Here is an 11296-nt window from a genome sequence, read left to right on the forward strand (position 1 = left end):
AAATGCCCACCATTGCCCATCCCAGGTATGATAAGGGTTAACGCCACATCCACCTAGATCCTCCCCTGACCCCTCCTTACTTCAGCTCCGCCTCCCAGGTACTTAAGACATGGTCCAGGAGTCCAGAGGTCACTTCCAGCTAAATACCTGTAATAGAAACATTGATCAATAAAGAGAATTGGTTCAGTGCATCCTGTGTTTGGAGTTATTGGGTAAGATCCTAGAAATAAGTCACAGGTTGGTAGCAGAGGATGGTTTACCCACAACTCACAGAGATGGCAGAATCAGGAACCCAGGCAGAGAAAAGAATGGCCACCAGAGCCTACATCAAGCAGATGAAAGAACTGCGGGCTCTCGAAGGTGCCACAGCAAGGACCTCCACAACTGAAGATGATGGAGACTACAACCCGAGTCCACAACTCAGGGACGAAGGGCCAAGGGAAGAAACCTACTACTGCGAAAGGGCAGAGCCACCAAGCAACGAAGAATTCCGATCCACCATCCTGGAGATGATGGAAGCGACTGCCAGCAAAGAGGAGCTCATCGTGAAACTCCATAGCCTACTCGAAAGCAATGGAGCAGCGATGAGCATCTAGCAACAAAGAAAAGAAATCCCCAGCCCGGCAAGAGGAAGGTATCCCCAAGCTGAAGCTCCGGACGTGGAGGATTTCATTTCCGCGCCATGCTCTCGGCAGCCATCTTGGAATGGCCAACAGCCAATGGGAAGCCGAGCTTCAAATCGAATGGCGGGAAACAACAAGAACCCCAACTTCGCTGGAGAAGACCCCCAAAACAGCACCCAAACAAGATCACAAGCCTGCGGGGGCTCGCCCATCGAGCCTGAAGCAGACAAAATGATCAAAAACCTGGCTGCAGCACTCGGCTCAGCACTCAAGCCCCCAGCAGCCAGAGAAAAACAAACCGACGCTCAACACCCCCAAAAGAGCAGCAGGGTAGCCACCGGAATCCTTGCAACACCCCTGCAGGCACCACGCGGGACAACGCACCCCAAAAACTACACCCAAGACCTGGCCACCTGCAGGATTGAATACCCGCAGGATTTGCACTCGCCACCCGCCGCACCAACTTCCCTAGGCCGAGGAATGAGGAGAAGAAACAACGACTCACCAACCACGTGGCCTCCACCTGGCTTCCCGACCCATCCGGAGGTTCCCCAGCGTCGCCCAGGATCCACTGCCGCCATCGCTGCCGCTGCGCCGCCAAACCCAGGAGATCCTCGACTTACGACCACCGCCATGCCGCCGAACTCCAGGGATCCCCGACCTGCGACCGCCTCGCCTCCTCGCCTCCTTCCAGTCTTCGCCCAAGATGCAGGGGCCCAGCCATGGCATCCGACGTCCAGGGAGGGCTACGGGCCCGCCAGGAGCGAGCCCAGCCCCCCACCGGCAGGCCTAGGCCTAGGCCTGAGAGCAGCAGCAGGGAGCTCCTCACCAGACGATCTCCGGCGCGAAATGAGCTTCGCGCATGCCCAGTCGCCACCTACAGGAAGAGAAAGAAACGTAGAGATAAGTACAAGGAACATAGAGATAAATCAGTTCAGACTGGCAACAAGCATTCCCCCAGCATATTGCGAGTTCACTCACATAAAGAACCATGGACAGCACCAGACTGTAAGTAACATAACTTTTACTGCTGACAATCACAAGTTGAAATTAGATGGGTCCAATTTTTTGGAGTGGAACCATCAACTACAAATTGTTTTTCTAAAAGAAAATATGTTGTACTTATTTGATGACCCACCAAAGAAACCATGGACTTTTGAGATTGACTGTTTACACCACAGGGCTTACTATCTATTAATGTCTAGCTTGTCACCCAGCATTTACCCCAGTCTTGGCCGCCACTTAACCGTGGCAGAGATATTACAAAAAATATTTAATTTGTTTTACAGTAAGAGTGCAGCCACCACAAGCAAAATATCCAGGGAATTTTACTCAGCCAGGCATAAGGCAGGGACACCCATGGGAGAGCATATACTCAAACTAAACGCCACCAGGGCAGAACTCATACAAAGGGGGGAAACCATTTCTGATGATAGCATGAAAAGCATCATCATAAACTCTCTAGACCCCAGTTGGGAGAACTTTATCATGCAACTGGATAGTCTCAACATAGAGCACCTCTCTTTAGAGACATTATCCAACAGGCTGATAGCGGAGGACAGCCTGAGAAGGGACCGCGCATCAAGCCGCACAGAGAACAGACCAATGAAAAGGGTGGACTTCCAGACCAGGGACCAAGACAAACCAGAATGCTTTAACTGTGGGTCTAGGAATCACTATAGGAGAGATTGCCCCAGAAACCAGAGGGACAGAGACCACAGCTACCGTAGGGAAAGACAGGGCCGCAAATCAGGATACTCAGACAGGCACTCCCCAGAAAGCAGGTTCAGGCGCAGGGACTCACCCAACCCAGGGACAGGAGAGGATATAGGGATAGCTCCAGGGATAGTCAGACTGGGTCACTATATGAACTCAGAGACCACCAACACTCACACACCCAGACAAAAGGAAAGAACACATGGCTCATTGACTCAGGAGCCACCAACCACACCACCAACAATAGAAACATACTGGAGGCATTCACACCTAAGGAATACCACATTAATGTAGCCAATCAGAACAAGGTATTGGTGAAAGGAGAAGGGAACGCACATATAGATGGAATAGGGAAGATAGAGGGGGTACTGTTCATCCCAGAAATACCCCACAATATTTTAGCAACGCTCAAACTAAGTAGAGACTTGGGCATTGAGACAACCTTCAGGGAAGGGAAAGCATACATGACCAAAGGAAAGAAAAGCATAGGAAAAATCATCATAGAAGGGGGACTCATATACTTAGTACCCCAAGAACACACAAACACTAACTCAGAAAGTAACGAGAAAGAGACAAGTACGCCCACAGAAAATAGAGGGGGTGAAGGAGAACACACTGCAGGAGGCAAACCCACCACAGACACAACACACAAAGAGAAACCACACATTGGCAAACCCATTCATGATGGGTGTGCCCACTTACTGCATAGAAAATTAGGCCACGCTAGTTTTCCAACGGTACAAAAGATGAATGAATGTTCAAATGGCTTACCATTAAAGAACTGTAAAAATTATTTGGAGTGTTCTGTGTGTAAATGCTCGAAAATCAAAACCAAACCAAGGCCCAAGAAGGCCTCCTGCACCACCAACTCAATATTCCAATTAGTTCACATGGATGTGGTGGGACCCATGAGACCCTCTATTAAATACAAGAAGAGGTTCTTCCTAATCATAGTCGATGACTATAGCCGTTACGGATTTGTATACACCCTCAATCACAAAAGTGAGGTGTTCCAAAAATTTAAAGAATTCTACAAGAGGGTAGAAACTCAACATAACGTAAAAATAAAACAAATCATGACAGATAGGGGCTCAGAGTTCTTATCAAGGGACTTCTCCAATTGGACAAAGAAGCACGGGATACTACACTTCTCCTCTTCGCCTTTTTCGCCATTCCAGAACAGAGTATCAGAACGCAGGAACGGCGTATTACAAACAATGGTAAGGTGCATCTTAGAAGACGCCGGACTGGGGCAACACTTCTGGGCAGAGGCACTCACATATTCAAATTACACACTGAACAGAGTATGGTCAAGCGTAGTGAACAAAACTCCCTACGAGATCATGTACAATAGGAAGCCCCAGATAGCTCACCTGCACATATCTGGGGTAATTGCAGATGTACATATACCCAAACAGTTAAGGAGAAAAGGGGACAAGGTGTCAAGGAGACTAAGATTCATGGGGTACGAGTCCAGGACCAAAGGTTACAGGTTCATTGACAAGGACAACAGATTTGTCGTGTCCAGATCAGCTGTGTTCCACGAGAACACAAACTGGTCAAGAATACACCTCAATGAGGTACTGCCCAGGCAAGGAACTGATGACAATGTTAGAACCAATAACAAACCAGACACAACCGAAAGCGAGACACACGAGAAACAAAAACCCAAACACAAAAGGGTAACCACCAAAGAATGGAAAGAGAACCACCCCATCTTAAAGGTAAAAGTAGATGCACTCACTGAGAGGGAAGCCCAACACATGCACGACTCAGACACAATGCCCAGCAGGCTCATAAGACACAACAGAAACAAATTAACAAAGAGATTCGACGATTACATACTCTCGATACACACAGGCACCACAACACCCTACTCCTACGAGAACATCCTTAAGTTACCACGAGAGGAAAGGGACAGATGGGAGGAGGCCATAGATAAGGAGATGAACAGCCTGAGAGAGTTGAACGTGTATACCCCATCCAGAGTGCCAGAGAACAAAGTAGCCATTGGGACTATATGGGTTTTCAAAATCAAAGAGCTAGAGGACAATAAGAAACTGTACAAAGCTAGGCTAGTAGCACAAGGGTTTGCACAGAGGTACCCGGAGGACTACACTGACACGTACTCACCCATGGTCAGGGCAGAGAGCGTAAAAAGCGCTCTAGTAATAGCCACAATCCTAGGGTTAGAAGTCTACCAGTTCGACGTGCAGACAGCCTACCTCCACGCGAAGCTAGATAAAGAGATCTTTGTCAGGGCACCCCCAGGGAGAAATACACAAGGGGAGGACACATGGTTGCTGAACAAAAGTCTGTATGGGTTGAAACAGTCCGGTAAGAGGTGGTACGAGTGCCTAGCAAAGATCCTTAAGGACATGGGGTTCACAGCCACCTCCACCGACCTATGAGGGCACATCCATAGAGTACATACTCATCTACGTGGATGACATTTTGTACTGTGGCCAGCATAAACAAAATAGTGATGAGTTTGCCAACCAGTTGGGGAAACTTTGCACTAAAGACTCTGGGAAAGGTGAACAAATATCTGGGTGTCCAGATTGATAGAACTCAGAAGGGATTCAGGATCTCTCAAAAGGAGAAAATACTGGACCTGTTAATTAAATGCAACATGAAGGAAGCCAAGCCATGTGACACGCCAATACATATTGACTTCCTGAAACACATGAATGAGGAAAGCGAGACCTTCAAGGACAATACCCTCTATAGGTCTGTTGTTGGGTCACTACTGTATATAGCCAATTGGACTAGACCAGACATCCTCCTGGCAGTCAACCTGCTATCCAGACATGTCAGCGATCCAAAGATGTACCACTGGGAGGGTGTGAAACATGTACTCAGATATCTAAAACACAGCATGGACGCATGCATGAACCTAGAACCAGAGATGTCCAAAGTACCCATACTAACCTCCTATGCAGACGCTGACTGGGCAGGTGACACAAAAAGTAGAAAGAGCACATCTGGCTACGTATTCTTCATCAATGGCTGCCCAGTACACTGGTACACCAGAAAACAAAACCTGGTAGCCACCTCCACAGCTGAGGCAGAGTACATCTGCCTCTCCAAAGCGGCCAATAACCTGACATGGTTTGACGATCTACTTACCAGCATATGGACTGAACCGGCCTACCCGATAGTAATACATGAGGACAATAAGGCAGCCATAGACATATCCATGGCAGAAGCAGTAGGCCAAAGGTCCAGACACATAGACATTAAGCACAAGCATGTCAGAAAATTAACGAACATTGGTTTTATTAAGGCTATACATTGTGAGACCACCAAGCAAGCCGCAGACATCCTGACCAAACCTCTACCCAGCAAACAACATGCTTACCTCACGTCTAAATTAGGGATACGGGTACAAAACACACAAGCAGGTCCAACTGTTGGGCATTTAGAGGGGGATTTGTTATGTATAAATGCCCACCATTGCCCATCCCAGGTATGATAAGGGTTAACGCCACATCCACCTAGATCCTCCCCTGACCCCTCCTTACCTCAGCTCTGCCTCCCAGGTACTTAAGACATGGTCCAGGAGTCCAGAGGTCACTTCCAGCTAAATACCTGTAATAGAAACATTGATCAATAAAGAGAATTGGTTCACTGCATCCTGTGTTTGGAGTTATTGGGTAAGATCCTAGAAATAAGTCACATTTTTATATGTCCACCTGTAGCTGAACAGACGTTGTTGTGGAAACTTTTACCATCTGGAGACTGTAATGGTCTAACTAGGACAAAACAAATTGAGTTTGAATCCTAGCAAGACATTTATTTATTTATTTATTTATTTATTTATTTATTTATTTATTTATTTATTTATTTATTTATTTATTTATTTATTTATTTATTTAATTTTGAATTTATATACTGCCCTTCTTCCCCTAGGGACTCAGGGTGGTGAACAGCCGAAATTAAAATACATACAATATAAAAGTTAAGATAGCTAAAATAAATTAAATCAGTCGGCCCCCAATTTAAAACCCCAAAGCTATACAATTAAAAACTAACCCATAAAAAACCTAATTTGGCTAGGCTGGCTTGCTGAAATAAAAACGTCTTCAGGGCCTTACGGAAGGTGCGGAGATCCGGGTTCAGTCGTATTCCGGGAGGAAGCTCATTCCAGAGGGCGGGTACCCCCACAGAGAAGGCTCTCCCCCTGAGGGCTGCCAACCGACATTGCTTGACCAACGGCACCCTGAGGAGGCCCTCTCTGTGAGAGCGTATTGGCCGGTGGGAGGTTATCGGTAGCAGAAGGTGGTCTCGTAAATACCCTGGCCCTAAGCCATGGAGCGCTTTAAAGGTGAGAACCAACACCTTGAAGCGCACCCGGAAAACCACCGGGAGCCAGTGCAGCTTGTCCAGGAGAGGTGTTATATGGGAGCGATGATGTATTGATTGCTTGTTCAGCAAATGCATAATAATTAGTTGTTCCCTTACTGCTAGATGGGGTAGCAGTGATCTTTAACCTAGATTTGCAACACCTATCTAAATCAGAGGTGGAAAGTGTGGCCAGGGGTGCTTCTGTTCAGCTTCAGCTTGTGCATCAATTGTCATCTTTTTGGGAACAGCAGCCAGTCATGCCATTATCTACAGATTGAATACAATGTTATGCAGGGGTTCAGGTGTGACTCAATAAAGAATAAAAGATGGAGTCTGGAGTATTGAAAGCCCTGATTCCTTGCGATTGGCCAGGGAATTTCCCCCACCATGTTTACTGTCAACCTGACCATGGGACCTTACATGCATAATGGCTACCAGAAAGCAAAACAGCATCCAATAATCTCAATATTTCAGGGGTACCTTGGGCGGTTAGCAATCCATGCTCCTTCCACAAGGCACCATGTACATGTACAACACTAAAAGGAATTTTACTAACTGTGAAAATATTAACAACCATGCCTTCTGATAACTCTAAGGCTCTCTTCAAGGCAATGGGCTCAGCCTTTTGGGCTGAAGTTCCTGCAGGGAAAGCTGCTGCTTCCAATACTTGGTCCAAAGTGACCACAGCATAGCCAGCCAGCCTTTCTCTCTTGGAGCTTGCATCTGATACAAGGGGTGCTTTGACCAATAAAAAGCATATTCACCAGATAGTGGTTCTCGGAGCCTCCAGATTTAAGCCACTGTACTTCCGTAAGGCCTGATAACGATGCTCAAGCAAGTCACTTGGGCTTTCAGAGGGAAGCTGATAGACATCATAATTTTTTCTGTTTAGGAATGGCTGCTTGTAAAACAGTAACAACTAGGGCCTGAAATTCTATCAAGGGATCATAATCTGGGATATCATAACAGTTAATAGAGCACCTAGGTTTGGTGTCAGGAAAAAGAAACTTTTTCTCCTTGTCAGTATATAAGGGTTCGTGAATTGGAAGACATGGTAACAGGTCAGCCAATGGGATTGTTTGGTGACCCAGATGGTTCAGAGCCTGGGCGTGGCTTAGATTCACTGATCTGTATATATATAAGCGCTTCTGTGATTCTATAACTTCTGTGATTATTGATTCTGTACTTCTGGATTCTGAGTTCTGGTTCTGGCTTCTGCTGTATGGTATTGTATATAAAGAAGTTTCTTTTATAAATGAATCCTGCTGAATTCTTTACTTGTGTGCTGGTTGAATTGCTGCAAACTCTAATACTCATCAGCAAGTTTTTTGGCAGCAGTGGCTACTAGACGCCTCTCCTCGGCCATAAGAAAAACATCTAGCATAGCCTGGAGATCTGCCCAGCTGAGGATTGTGATACCAGAAATGTTATGCAGGCATTCAGGTATGACTCTGTAAAAAATAAAAGATGGAGTCTGGATTTGTCTTGATAAGCCAAACACGTTTATTCAGCTGAATGAAGATGGGCCCTCCCTAAAGATGGAAGAACCATGAACACAGTGTAAGGCAGATATTTATACAATTCTTTGCTTTTACTTGGTTACATAAAAGGAAGCTGGCACACAACAGATACGGTATAGAAATATAGAAATTATAAAAATACTCAACCATGCCTTTTGTGGTTTCGGTCACATGCCTAACCCACAGGCTAGTGTTTTCCTGTGGACTTTTCCAGGGCCTCAAGGGCCTGCTGAGGCCTGAACTTTAGCTCTGCCATTTCAGCATATGTACCTTTCAGCCAATCATCAAATTCCCAGATTCCTGATCAACAACAATATGCTTTACCTAGGTCTGCTGTTGAAGATAGTCTGTGTCAAGGTTGAACCACTTTTGAAACATTTAGGTGTTATCACTCTTCAACTTGCCAAAGAAGGGAGGGAAGGGTAGAGACAGACTATGAGAGCCAAGATTCCACCAAGGTCACTGATGCAGGTTTCTGACAGAGAAATGAACTGTTCTCAAAACAAACAGACAATTCATAATTGGACAATGTGACCAACGGGGTAGGGAGAAGGAGAAGCTATTGTTTAACTATACAATCATTGTGTGGGAATAACCAGAGTTGTTTTGATTATTCCGTGCTGAAATGGTGCATCCAATAAAGTTTTTCGGGTGGGGGGATTTAAAAGTTCCTGAGAGTGTCTACTTTTGTTGGGTTTGTTAGTCAGACCATTGACATTAAACCAACTCTCACTCATCAATCCCAGAGCAGCCTACTGAATGATATCCGAGAATGCTGTGAGGGAAAAAGAAGGATGACATCTGGTATAGAGCGGAAGGCAGAGATGGCAGAAAAGGCTGGAGTAGCCCCTTCAAAAGAAGCACCAATGGAGACTCTGGTGGACATGGAGCACAAGCAGTCTTGACTTGATCCAAAAGGCAAGCAGAGAAAACAGAGCAGTCACTGGTGTGAGAGGAAGGAGCTGCAGCGGGGGGGGGGGGAGCTCCTCAAACTGAAGGAACCATGGCAGGATAAAGTGGGAAAGGCCGCCAAGGTGGAGTTTCTTCTGATTCCACCAGGGATGGCCATAACCTGAGGGTTGAATTGGAAAGCCAAGAGAGCTGTGAATTGGGAGAAACCGGTGGACTGGAAATATCTTATGGCATGCTGCAGCCCTTCGGTGGAGCACCTAGAGAGAGGTTCATCAGGATGGAGGCACCCAGCGATATCAGTGTACCAAGCTACGCTAGCCCCAGGAGTGGGAACTGGCCATGCCCATGCCTCCATGGGCCCTTTGCTTCCTGGTCCCAACCCGTGATGTCTGGACCAGCGACCCAAGGAACTGTGAGTCCCCAAGCGACAACCATCCCTCAGATGACCCTGAGACAATCCCAAGTGCCTCAGGGTGCCACAGGACTGCAGGCCCAAGTGATCCCACAAGTGGTGGGAATGCTACCGAGTTATGTGCTGGTCCGGGAAAATCGAGAACCCCCTCCTCTGAGAACGATATTCAATGGGAAGCCAGAGAAGTTAGCCTACTTCCTAAATCAAGTGTGGAACCACATGGATCAGTACAAGGCTGACTATCCAGATGATGCTGCATGTGTGAACACCACCATCACGAGCCTGGAGGGGGAGCCTGCGGACTGGGTGGTGTTCTTCCACGATGAAGGCTCTGGAGTTGGGAAACATTAATGCTTTCATGGAAGGGCTTCAGGCCAGATTTGGGGACCCCTCACAGACCTGCTGGGCTAAAGCAGAGATCCAGACCATTGGGTAGGGAGCCAGACCAATGGCTGAATATATCTGAGAATTCTGAGGCCTAGTGGAGAAGCTGAAAGGGTGGCCGGAGCGATTTCTGGTCTACCAGTTTTGAGCTGGGCTGAAATGGGAGCCTACCTGAGGTATCCTGGACAAGCTCCATGCCAACTGGCAACTACAGTAGAGTTAGATTTGGTGGAGTACAAGCCACATGCTGGGCTCAAGGACCAACCCTTGAGGAATCAAGAGGGATGCTCGCTGGGACACAAGACCCTGGGAGCCCCCTCGGCCCTGAGGGAGAATCCATGGTGCCCAGCAGGAGCCTGTTGCCAGTGTGTTTCAATCTGAAAGTGATATCTTCCTTCTTTTCCCAATTTATAATTTTCCATGTGGATAATCTCAGGTATCTCAGATATTAGCCTGGAGATGATATAGTCTGATAAAGATCTGGTAAGCTCCAATGGATCCAGTAAATCAGCTGCAAAACTGCACTTTCATCCAGACATTGGTGAAGTGTACCACCTTGGCCATTTTTTCCTTTGGCTGTGAGAAAATCTGGATCTCTTTCTTTTTTTCTCCTTATGTTGGAAAATCACATTCCCAAGAGATCAGTAGATTTATCAGCCAACTATTTTTATTTGTTTCATGTGGAAATGTACTTAAAACAGTATATTCTTGTGTTGTGTGGATTACTACCATTGAACTACTGCTGTTTAGTTTGTGTAAAGTAAAAGTAGGCAGTTTATATCAACATACTTAAGCATGTTTACGTGCTTTGAGGATGAATCCTATATAAACAACATTGTGAACTAGCCAACATCTGTCACAATAAACCAACTGGGGGATCTGTGAGTGAAGAATCCATATTCAGAGACTGAAATCAATGGAAGAAGTTGCTCTGCTGAATATACACAATATGAGATGGCTTGCTAACACCTGATACATTTTAACTTAACCTGTATGCTTAAATAGTTGTCCCATGTATCAAGAATGCACTTGTACATCCGTTCCGTGGAATGCAAATTGCTCATACATCAATTTTTGTTTGTACCATTAAATGTTTTTATAGGCTTTTTAAAAAAAAACTATATATGATTCTAGCCCTAAATCTCTCTATTAGCTAATAGGAAAAATGGTATTCCAATTTATGAGATTATACTCCAGTTTAATAAATCCAGAAAACATTTTAATCTGTTAGGCGAAAGACAGGCATCCTTAGATTATCTCATACATTTTGCTACAGTTTATACTCACATCTTTTCATCTTGCAAGTCTTTATCCCAATTCTTAGATAGAACTCAAAAAGTTTAACCCACAAGGGCAGGGTTTGGAAATAAGCAAGCAACAGA

The sequence above is a fragment of the Pantherophis guttatus genome, chromosome 5 (assembly GCF_059756535.1).
Source record: "Pantherophis guttatus breed Tessera chromosome 5, ASM5975653v1, whole genome shotgun sequence".
Lineage (NCBI taxonomy): Eukaryota > Metazoa > Chordata > Lepidosauria > Squamata > Colubridae > Pantherophis > Pantherophis guttatus.